General features: G+C 38.7%; 1 protein-coding gene across 5 annotated transcripts in view; it reads left to right on the top strand.

Annotated features, from left to right (window-relative positions):
* The window catches only part of CSRNP3 (cysteine and serine rich nuclear protein 3), a 112,145-nt gene that overhangs the window by 56,829 nt on the left and 43,004 nt on the right, over positions 1-12,312 (top strand). Inside the window, exon 1 of one of the 5 annotated variants that reach the window (XM_033007859.2) lies at positions 8,077-8,198. The exons of the other annotated variants lie outside the window; for them this stretch is intronic. The gene's annotated coding sequence lies outside the window, so the exon portion shown is untranslated. Of the gene's footprint in view, positions 1-8,076; positions 8,199-12,312 lie in introns of those variants that run through there. 5 annotated transcript variants of the gene reach the window in all.

Below are 12,312 nucleotides of genomic sequence, written 5' to 3' on the forward strand. Positions count from 1 at the left end.
GATGATCAGCACAGAGTATGTACTAATTTGCTCATTTACGGCTAATATGACAACTTTTCAGGAATTCTCACAGTACTGGAGATAATAAGAAAACTGCAGGATACACAATGCACAGTTATGAGCTCATTGCCATTGTAAATTACATGAAATATGTTTTGTGCATGTAAATAGGGCCACTTCTATCTCTCAATACAAGACATCCAGGGCAGTGAGAATGTTTTTTCCAGAGCAAAAGTAGAACAGTTGGCCCTGGCAAATATTTACACTTTTTGAAATCTTAAATGGCTGAAGTCTAAAATTACAATCCTGTATCCTGGGGACTTACGTCTGCTGTTGGTAGCGATTATGGAAGGCAGAAGGAGAGTAGTACCACGCAGGCAGCTGGAGTAGTGGTAAGGTGACTGGAATCTGCCCACCTCCAGCAATGAGACAGTCAATGACCTTGATTTCCTGCTCTACAGTCACAAAACTGATGAGTTCCTCTATGAACTTGGAGCTGTTGATCTGGTAAAAGTCTGTTAACAGCAAATGATAGCTGGTGCTGCCAGCCTGCACCTTCACCATAACCAGGAAGGTCAGAACAGACACACTGACTACACTCTTTCTAAATATCTGACAAGACTAGTAATACCTCCACTCACTATGGCAGAAATAAACAGGGTCCTCATGTTTCTAAAAGGAAGAATAAGGTCATGGAGACAGTATTATCCTCAGTGCTTAAAGATGCCAGGCCAAAGGGATAAATCTGGTTGAGAAACCACATTCATTGCAGGGATGCCAAAAACCACACTGATGTAGTAATTGCTTCTTTTCTGCAACACAGGAAACAGTCACCAACAAAAACACCACCAACAAAACTTTCCTCCACTGAAAGTGCACCAACACAAGAGGCAGAAAAAACTGTGGTTGTTAGAGGCTCTGGCCTGACATACTCAACCTATGGCTATTGTACTTCAGTTGGGGTGAAAAGTGTATCTACTTAATCCAGTGAACAAAAATCTGACTGGATCATTAAGTCCTACAGCTGGTAGGTATCAAGCAGGTTAATTAAAAAAAAAATACATTTGTGAAGGTTTCTGAAATGATGAAATCTTGAAAGACTTTTGGTCTATAAAAATACAAAAATGCTCTAATAAGTCTTCATTTAGTCCTCATGCCTTAGAGGTAGAACTCTTAAAACAGTCACTTGATTACCTCTTCTACAAAAGAACTTCCAAACTTGAGCATGTTGCAGAAATGTTGATCATTGCACAGTTTCAGGGCATGTGGCAACTGCAATTATCCTTTGCACTCTCAAAGTTAGACCAAAAACATATAGACCAAAAACACAGTGTGTCTTTGAACACCAGTTGAAAACTGTAATCAAATTGTAAATCAGTAGTCCATTCTGATCATTGAAGTCATGAATTTATACCAGTGCATCCTAGAACTGTCCACTGATTTGCTAATATGAATGTTGTTATTTAAATATTGCTAATCAAACTTCTTCCTATATGAAAGAATGGCAGTCAGTGTTCCTTAGAAAGCGTATTTCTGAATTGGCAGGGCTTACTTTCTGAAGCTTTAGAACATTAGGATGACATAGTAAAAAGTTTTCTGTAAGAGTATAGTGGTTCAAGTTTTAACTTGATGAAAATCTTGTATGTATGCTATGAGGCTTATTTTGGATGCTAAAATATATGATAGGATTTTTCATTTAATTTCTTTAACACTGATTTTAGGGGAAGTGAAACATTACTGTGTTTTTAGGATTATGAGGAGAGGAATCTTCTGCAAAATGCTTTCATGTTCTTAATGTAGTCTGCTGTCATGGAACATACGGGAGAAAAATGTGTTGTGTTCTGCCAGTAGAGAAGACTCAACATAAGCAATAAATTCCCAGTGCTGTGCTGACGTTATCAGTGATGGTGATACATGAGGAAATAAATAATTATTTTCAAGCTCTGCTGGATACACATAGGGGAAAGAAATCAATGCTGGACAAATGGAAATGTACAGAATTATTACAGGAGAATCAGTTTCTAGGCTTCCAAGGTTGAAACACTTAAAAGTGACCATACAACCTAGAGTTCAGTGTCCTTTTTAGCTTTAAATGAGAGATCTAAGGTGGTATGTGGGATGTACAGAGGTGGGAAGAAGTGTTGCAGTGGATTTGCTTCCTGTGGAATGAGCACCTAAACTGATGTTCAGCAATTCAGGGCAGACACCTTATTTTAGAATTTAGATATCACCTTGTATATAAGATTAAAAGTCCACCGTGTATTTTATTCTAAGTAGTGCATTGGAAGTGTATTGTGTTGTAAGCTGAGATGCTTCATAAACTAACTGCTATAAAATGTAAAAAATTGTTTACGTTATTGCTTAGATCCATGTCTATTATATTTCCGTCTCTGCTTGAATTAAAATACGTGTGTTTACGGTAGACAGGAACAAATTCAAAGATTGTAATAATAAAAGATTCATCTTGCAGTGGAAGATAAAAACTAAAGAGCTTGTCTGCTCCATTATGGCAATTGTAAAAGCGAGGAATGAGGCAATGTTGCTGGTTTACCAGCAGTGGTGCTTTAGAAGGTTCTGTTGATGACAAGTCCAATAAAGTAAGATGGTCTGCCTTCTCCTGACTGGATTTTACTCCTGTTTCAACTGCACTGACTCAGTAAACTTTTTTACTTTATTGTGGTATAAGGGGGACTAGAAGAACCAAACAGTTGGAGAAAAAGAAAAAGAGAAAATACTAGTTATCATGCTTGCTTCAAATATCTCTTAATTTGCTTTCTTTTTGAACTTTGTGCTGGTTAACAGCCAAGTGAAATTTGTAAGTTGGAAAATGATACTATGAGAAACAGTGTGCTTAGTAACGAAGCAAGGGAAAAGGGATAGAGTAGGGACTATGCCAGTTAATTAAAAACGAAAGAGCACCATTGTTTCTTCTGTTTGTCTTGCAATTTCTCACCACACCAAGCATAGCTCTGTGTACTTCTGAATTACTCCCCAAATGGATCATGTTGCTATGTCTGAGCTGTCATGGAAACTGGCTGGAGCAAAGCTGGCTTATGAAGCACATACAAGACAGCACAGACAATCTCTCCTCTTAAAGTATCTGCCTTCTAAGTATTTTTTTTTTCTTTTCTTTTTTTTTTTTTTTTTTTTTTAAACAAGATAACAAGCAGTTTGCTCTTCAAAATAAAACTTAGATTTATTTGAGAAACTCCGTGCTTTGCTGATGTTTTGGACAATGACTATATCAAGCATTACAGCAACACAAAGTTAATTGCTTTGATTACTCTCATCATCTAATGCAACAGCAGTCAAAAGATTCTTTTCCTGCTTGGCTATACACCTCTTAGTACATTAATTTGCCTGCCAAAGTTAATATGCTCATTGATTTTGGTAGTTAACTGGCAGTTTTGAGAAAGGTTGTCAAAGGAGAAACCCTGGATGTTTACTGCAGAGGAGTATTTTTGTTTGCATACAGTAGCTCTTCTAATGCACAGTATTCAGTGGTATTTTCTGAAAGGAAGTGCACTTTCCTCTGAGATACCACCCCGGTGAGAAGGTTTGTTTTATCTTGGAAAAATGCAGGTATTATAAGATGTAGCAAGAATGTATAATTAAAACCAAGATTCTTTTCAAGAGCTGTTTTGCTAAAGATCACTACGAAGTGGTATGCTGTTGTATACCTCATAGTATGTGTAAAGAGAATTCACTGTTACCCTGTGCCTGCTTTGCTGCACTTGATTTAGGAAGTTGCTCCTGGTCAAGGAGATTTGAGAGTCAGAAAGAAAGGAAACTACATATGGTATCCTTCAAATTGACATGACAGGGCAAATGTGTCAGAAATAGGAGTGAAGGGTGGTACTGTCAGCCTTATATTGACGTGCTAGGGGTCACTGTATGAAGTTTGGAGATGAGATTGCTAAGGTGCCAGAAATCAGAACAGCTTCTCACAGGCCTGTCCTTCAGTTATAAGTTTCTTTCTCAGTCCATCTGTTGAGCTGAGGATGTCTTCTTACCTTTCAAACAGATTTTTGTCTGTTTTCCTGCATTTCACTGACTAGACTCTTATTTCAAAATATGGATGTATCTTTGCTGAAAATGTAATTTAGGAATAAGTAAGTTTTTCATATTTGTGTAGTTCAGGAACCAAAAGTATGTTATTCCTTCTGGCAGGCTACTGAAATACATAAAGCTCCAGTATTTGGAAACAAGTAGTTAATGTGGCACTACTTGAAGACAGTTTAGTTGTGACTAGTGTATCCAGAGGAAGCAAGACATTTGGGGCCAGGGTGAGGAGGAAATTTATTTGATTAAATTACATTTGGTCTGGAAAGAAATATGTATAATTTATACTTAAGCTTATCCTACCCCACTGTTACTGACAGTAACTTCAGATAGAGAGCTTTAATTAATATTACACCATTTTCTCTCACAGATGTGCATTTTTAATTCTGTAGAACTTCTTCAGTAATGGCAGAGTTCCATGGGAAGTTTGCAGCTATGTCTCATCCTGAGCTCAAATTAGAGGAGTCTGCATGGGCAAGGCTTATAGATCTTAGCAAAGAAGTGATCACAAATCATCAACTTCCAAACCTGAAAGCCAATGCCGAGGCATTTGGAGTTGATGCTGCTGTAGCTCATAAAATGCAAACCATGGCATGTGAGCAATGCTGTTTGTAAGAGCTGGAGTAGAGCACGTATGGTCCACTGAACATGTTTGATAAATCCTGGACTTAAGATCTTTGTTGGCACTAGACTGCAAAACCCTCTTTTTCTCAGGCGGTGTTGCTGCACTTCTGGTGTACTTGGAGAAATAGGAGCTTTTCCATTTTATTGCAAGGTCCAGGATTCAGCCCTTTAGAATAACAAGGCACTGAATGCAAGTTTCCCCTTTTTGTTTCTTGAAATTGAATGGTGCTGTGCCAATAATTGTTTTGATTCATATCTGATTCATCCAACTGTGATACAGGATACTGAACATCAGATTAAGCTCAATACCTAACAAAATAATTTAGCTGTATAAGGTAGGAATGATTTGAAGTTCAAATCATAGGTTTAATCTGTTTTGTGATATATGGCTGATTTTAGGTGGTTGTTGTGGTTTTATGGTGTTTTGGTTTGGTTTTTTAATTCTGTGGAAGATCTGTGTTCAGTGCATATAATCTATGTAGAAGTACTCAAGTTTAAATGTGTGTAGGGTAGAATAAACCAGGCTTTACGTAATTATTCCTTAGTAATGATGGGGATGATTGAGAGTCCTAATTTCCTTACCAGTTCCCTTTTGCTGTAGCTTCTGTGGAATGGGAAAGCATAAGAATGTTCCTGCAAAATGCTTTTCCTACAAAGTAGATGTGGGATCTGACAGTTTACCCTTATTTACAATTTATCAGCAGGTTCTTGATTCTGTTTTCATTTGGATTCACAAGGAACCTTTTATTAGAGGAGAGCCCTCGCTTAGCTCTACTCCCTTGGGAGACCCTGGGTGGAAAGAGACCACTAAGCATTTGCGTATCATTCTCCCACTATTGTTTCAGAGAGGTGAATTTGAATTCTCCTGAAGAAGTCCTGGCTGTTACAGGAGGGGTACCAGAAAGTAGTGTCTCATTTGGAGCTCTTTCCACTGTGGAGTGACAAGGGAGATCTGGGTTCTGGCTACTGTGAAACTCCTGGGTGATCTTTAACTCCTTTCATGGTGGCAAAAAGGCACTTCTTCAACAGTATATTTGGGCAGAAATTCAACAAAACGGCTCTGACAAAGACTTTATTCTATTTAGTAAACCTGTAAGAAGAGAGTATGGGCTGTCTTATAATTTAGCTACCTAAAAACGTCAAGTTAGAATTGGGAAATTCCAAATTCCACTATGGAGGATTGAAGCTTCCCTCCTCTCCACACTCCCTCAACCTTGAAGAACTGATTAACTGAGGCTGTCTTTCGTACAGCATGAAGACTGCTTGTTGCTATTGTCTCCTGCAGAAAAAACACTTTCCTGCCAACTGGTTTAACTGTATCATGCCCTTGAACATGTTTTTCTCTAACCTCCTCTCAGGATTTGAGAAATGCTCCATAGTGTATATAACGACACCCAGAAAACGTGACAGTAGTACTTTTTTCCTGATCAGTTTTTGTTCTTTCCATCTGTCAAACATTTGGTTTTTCTTTTTTCCCCTAGTGCTATTGCAGCAAAAATGCCTGCCTTTTGTTTATGTCTTCCTACACTAGCATCGTGACATCATCAATGATATTGCCAAGGGAAAAAAATATGCATAGCTGTAGCTAAACCAGCTGTTCGTTAGCAACCCATCTAGTCTGCTTTCGTTTTTTCTCATTAATGTATAAGCAGTAGTGTTTCCTGCTTAAGAGATGTAGAAGGTTCTCAGCCACAAACCATCTGCTCGGTCCGTGTCTTTGGCTAGATAAAAATGGTGGCACTTTAAAATACACTAATTCTCGATGATGGAATTTTTTATTAAAATTAATGTGAGAGTCTAGAAGATATTCATCACTGGCTTTAGTTGTGGGTAGTTGTGAATCCTTTACTACCTCTCTTTTATAATTCAGTGTAATCATGGAGACTGCATATCAACTGTTAGAAAACCTTAATAATACACGATGATCAAGATTCCAAGAACAATAAAGAAATGGGGAGTTTTTTCACTGATTTACATGATAACACAGTAAAGCACATGAATCTGTGTTCATCACATGTGTCCATTCTTCCATGCAAATCAGTGGCAAACTTACACTGACTTTCCATAGGACCAGAAGAATGCCAACAATGAGCAACAAGCTGTTGTTTATTCTAACGAGGGAGATCTTAAATAGAATAAGTAGATATTTCATTTGTGGAATGTTAATGAGAAAACAGGTTCTTTTTGCTGCCTTATATATTCAAAATGCTATGAATTGTTCCAGAGATAATTGACTATTTCATAGAATAGCTGCATCTTTGCAGTGTTAATATTATGGCTAATTACATGTTCAGTACCGGTTTTCAGGGTGGAGAAGAGATTTTAATTTATCATCACTAGCTGTACGTTAAGAGTTGTAAGTTAGAATATTCTAGGAGTTCACTCTGCACTAGGAGTTAAACTATCTCCAAATATTCCAAAATGTATCCCTGTTACTGATAATGTACCAGTTAAAAAAAAATCATTAGTTATCCTTTTATGTAAGTCCTTTTGTAATTTTGAATTTAGATATTCACTTATTCCAGTATGAAACGCTTTGGTAAATATTAGGTTTTCAACCAATATAAAATGTTATTTAAATTTATAATTTTGTGTTTAAAAATCCTAATAAAACCAAAACCCAAACCAACCAACCAGACCCCCACAGACAAAAACCCCCCCAGAGTATCACCAACTATTATCAAGAGATTAGATGTCATTGCACTATATAATTTGTCATTTGGATTTGAGACTAATCCTTGCTTAAATGGCCAATTCCTATTCACCTAAGTAGTCTCACTGAAACCACCAAAACTAATTTTATGACCAAAGATTACAGGATAATGCCCTTGACTTATGAGACGAATTTAAATCAAGGGGCTGCTATTTACGAACAGTTTTTCATTCAGAAGCTCATCCTCTACATAAAGAATAAACACTGGCAGAATAAGTGTTGTCAAAATATTACCTCTTCAGAATATTAATTTCAGCGTACACTCTGTGTGGAGCGATGCAGACAATGCACGTTTTTTGCCACTCCCCACAAGAAAAAATTGCTTTTAACAACTGTCTTGAATTTCTGCCTGAACCTGTGTTACAATGGGAGTAATAATAATAAAAGTTGAGGGAATTTCTATAACAACTGCTGTCTTAATGAGGTAAAGAAGCTTTAGAATTTGTTATTCCTTCCTCATAGTAGACCTCAGCTGATAAAAATATCCATAGCCGGTGAAATCGGTGGCATGCCTGGCTTTCTCAGACAAAACTCCCATGTGATCTCCCAGGCAGGCTCAGTGAGCCTGAAGCTGCTCAGCAAGCAGTAGGTAATGAGTCTTTGTGCAGACCGAAGCTCTTGTGGCTGAACAATAAAGCATATGGTACCAGCAGTAAAACACAGGGCTGGGAAATTTAAGAAGATTCTGCCGGAACTAGGAAGACAGTGAACATGTCAAACGTTATAAAATGATGATCAGTCTGGTTTGGTTCCTAATTAATAAACAGTGCATGGATCGGAAAAACAACAATTTGAACAGGTCAGTTGTTTTATAGATTCTTCACACACTTCAGTGGTTTAAATATAAGTGGTATTTTTGCTATTTTCTTATTATCAGCAAAGTTGGGTTTTTTTTTTTTTGCATTTTGTAAGGTGGGATTGGAAGGATGTACATCAATGTGATATCAAGCTAAATAAATTGTGTAAGTTCTGCGATCAGATTCACTGTAAAAATGTTTTTAGTAGTATTCCTATACAATTCAAACTTCAATTGTGCATGAAAAATTGCATAGCAAGTAAAATTAAATTTATGCTAGATGGATCATTTACCAATATCATAAAATATTTAGTAACAACAATCTGTTATTCTGCTGTATATTCGAGACGTTCTTTCTCAGTAGGAGATTTGTAGTGTCTGTGTTTGGTTAAAAATAATATAACATTGGAGCATATCTTAACAGTGCACTTACATCTGGGTTTTTTCCTCCACATTTTTCTTGGATGATTTTGGAAATGGTGTGTTGTGTTATTTGTAATGCAATTGTATACACACAGGAATGATACATTATAACCCTCAGCATTTATTTTGCTTTGATATTAATGCAAAATATGGTATTATTTTCCAAGCAAGTACTTATTTCTCATAGTAGTTTCTAGATAATTATATATAATATTTTATTTTTTGAAAACTGCCCCTCAAAGGTTTTAGTGGCCTGTGTTTGTCTTGCAGAGGATAATTTAATTTCTCTGTCATATCACATAGACATTAACCATGTAAAAGTTTTTATCCATAAATCTCTCTATTAGTGGTGTGGTTTTTTTCTTCTCCAGCACTTGGAAATCATGAACTAGATATGCTGGCAGTGCCTCGAAGAAATAGATCTGTTGATTTTTTGCAGAATATTTCAGCAGTAGGGAGACTGGTCCCTTGAAAAAGCAGTTGGGGAAATAAACAAAACCCGTAATGTAGAGAAATAGCTGTCATTTTCATGTGAGCTTCTGATTTCAGTTGAGCAATGTTCTTTATAAATACCCCTTTGAGTAGTTTACGAACATTTATTTTGTTCCTGTGTCAATGTGGGAACGGGCTCTCGGTGCAGCCCCAGGCCCGGGGTGCGTCGCCCGTGGCCGCTCGCACGGCAGAGGCGCGGGCACTGCGCGCCCCTTCCAGAGCTGCGCTCGCCTGGTGCCCGCACACTTCTACTATTGTGTCTGTGCGTGATGCGAATTCACGTGGGTGAGCTCCACCAAGCTGGCTATAACCGAGACCCCTCGCCTTCCCCGGCCCTCTGTACGGAAACACGGGGCGGAAAGCCCGAGGGAGCCCGGGCTCCGGCTGCAGCACCGGGGGGCTGTGGGTCTCCTTGGAAACCGCCGGGGCCGCGGCCGGGACTGGTTCTCGCTCTCGCCCGGTCCCGGGCGGAGGCGGCAGCACCAGCCGCGCTGTGGGGGTGGGTGGGTGGGTGGTGTTGGGGGGGGGATAGGCGCGACCGCCCCTGCGGGCCGCCGTCCCGGAGGGCTGTGCCCGGCATGCCTTGCGGCGGGGGCCGGACCCATGTAAATGAGGGGGCGGGGCGGGCGCGATGGCGGGCGCGGTGGGGGCTGTTCCGCGGCCGGCGCTGCCTCCAGGTACGGGGGCGGGGGCGGCCGGGGCACCGCGGGACTTGCGCGGGTCTTGCGCGGTGCCCTGGCGGAACTGCACCTGCTTTGCTGTGCAGCGGCCGTAGCGGCGTGCGGAGCTCGCTCGCTCTCCTGGGGCGCTGGGCCAGACAAGAACTGCCCTTGCAAATAGCAGGGTATGGCTCTTCGGCAGAGGGCTGCTAGATTGAGAGATTTGGTGTGCCTCGAAGAGCAACATTCTCCAGTTAGGAATATTATTAAAACCTAGGTGAAGGGGCTTTGCAACCACTGTGTTACAACATTTCTCCTCTAAAAAGTAATGCTGTATCAAAAACCAGAGGTAGTTTGGCATCTCCCTGAAAGCAGGCTTGTTCGTGCTTTAGACAATAGATCTGAAAGGATGCGGTGAAGTATTTGTTTCATTGTGCTTCTCATATGCAACTGGCAATTTGTTTAACGGAGAACACTGGTAAAACGGTAGTAACACCTGCAGTATTTACCATCAGATTGGATGAGATACACTGAATGTGTCACTATGCTGATTTAGATGGAGAAAATAAAGCAGCATATAGTCATGCAATTATCATGTAATTACCATATTTGTCTAAAATGAGTGCAGCAGATTTTAAGTTTAGATTTATGAGGCGGTTAGGTACTTACAGTAAGTACATACATAGATAAAATTAACAGTGTGCACTAAAATAGCAATAGCAACATCCTTATGGAACAGCATTCCCACTGTTCCGGTAGAATCACAACTTAGAAATACACCTGCCTTTTCCATATATGCACCTAGGAAACAACCAAACATTTTTCCTGTGGATCAGGCACTTAATGTTGTAAAGTGCTCCCAGTAATAAGTTATTTAAAGAACTTTAGGAAAAAAGATCCCAAGAATTTCTGAAGCAAGCAGGTGGTCTGTGTCGCTGCCAAGTTAGGGTAATTGGGAAATACACTTTTTTTTTTTCCCCCCATCAAAACTTTTGAAACTATGGTTTATATAAACATTTTGTGCTACAATTTGAATGCTGGATGTTGAGCTGCTTTAAGCATCATAAATAGAGCCAAATCTTTCCGCGTGCATCAGACATTTTGGAGAAAGAGACATGATTCTGGTCTTGTGTATTACTGAAATTTGGTGTTAATTATGCTGGTCTTAATTTACTTCTAGGTCTGAGAATGAAGTAGTATTTTTGTTTGAGTATGCACAGCTTTGTGTATCTTGGAATTTTGATCTCATTTGTTTACTAGAAGGAAGAATTTGCTTTTGTACAAAACCAGTTTGGACAATTGCAATAGTTGAATAATAAAGTTTAAGTTTAATATTAATTGAAGACATAGAAGTTATAGTTTAGGGTACATAAAGGTAAACAGTTGAAAATTAATTCCAAAGCTTAAATATTTTCCCTGAAATAGCAACAGATGATTCTGCCATCTAAAATTCTTATTTGCTCTTAGAAAGGTACTTCTATTAACTGAACCTTGAAGTTAAGGGTTTTTTCCCCCTGAACAAGCAGATGGAAGGTCAGGCTGAAGTGAGGCAGGTATAATCTATTGCAGGGTTGGTAAAGCTGTCTGAAAGAGAAATGTACATGTACGCTGTCAGTATCTGTCTTTGTCCTTGCTCTGAACCATTTATGATGCTGAGAAAAGCTGGATTATAAATGTGCCATTTCCTCAGTAAAACATCGCCAAACATCATCACATCTTTGATGTCATTGGAAGTCCTACGAGTGTTTTGATCACTGTTGCTTCATTGCTCTTTTGTAGGTTTTTTTGACCCTGGAAAAGGGATTGAATGTAGATAAAAGATATGACTCATCTACAAGCCAAAAATATTTACTAGGTTAAAACAGCTTTGGGATAATAGCATGGCTTTAATTTCTCCATCTCTCCACAAATATGGCTACAGTATTCTAATGAAACCTGTGATAAATAGAAGTTGTGAATGATTGCTAACAAAAAAAAAAAAATTGGAAAATTTTGGGGTTTTTCCTCTTTCAGATTTACATACAATTCTTTCCAACAACTTCCCTGCCTCTAGTCTTATCCCTCACCCTCCAGAAAAGTTTGCATTTCTAGGACTTCTGCTTCCGTTCTCCATCACTTTATACCTTTTTTCCTACAATGAAATAGGGGAAATGGGAAAAGGAACATAAATATGTATCACCATAAAAATTTGGTGGAAAATCCACTTAATGTGTAAGTTGTCTAAAAGTGAAATTAGGGGTAAAAGGAAGATAAGCTGCTTGAGTTTTTCAAATTTTTGTATGTTTAAATGCAAAAGTATAAGCAACGATACTTCTTAAATGTTTACATCAAAATGCATTGGACCACTTGTATTTAGCCTTTCTGATGAAAAGATAGATGGCTTTTGGTTACTACTTTGTGAATCATTTCATGAAATATTTAGTTTGATGCCCTGATTCAGTTTGGGGCTGGTTAGTATCCTTCTCTTTCATAAACAATAGGGATTTGAATATTTATAATATTGTCTAGTGTGAAGTAGGAAATACGGGCTATGTGGTATGGAG

The sequence above is a fragment of the Tyto alba genome, unplaced genomic scaffold (assembly GCF_018691265.1).
Source record: "Tyto alba isolate M040663 unplaced genomic scaffold, T.alba_DEE_v4.0 Super-Scaffold_7, whole genome shotgun sequence".
Taxonomy (NCBI): domain Eukaryota; kingdom Metazoa; phylum Chordata; class Aves; order Strigiformes; family Tytonidae; genus Tyto; species Tyto alba.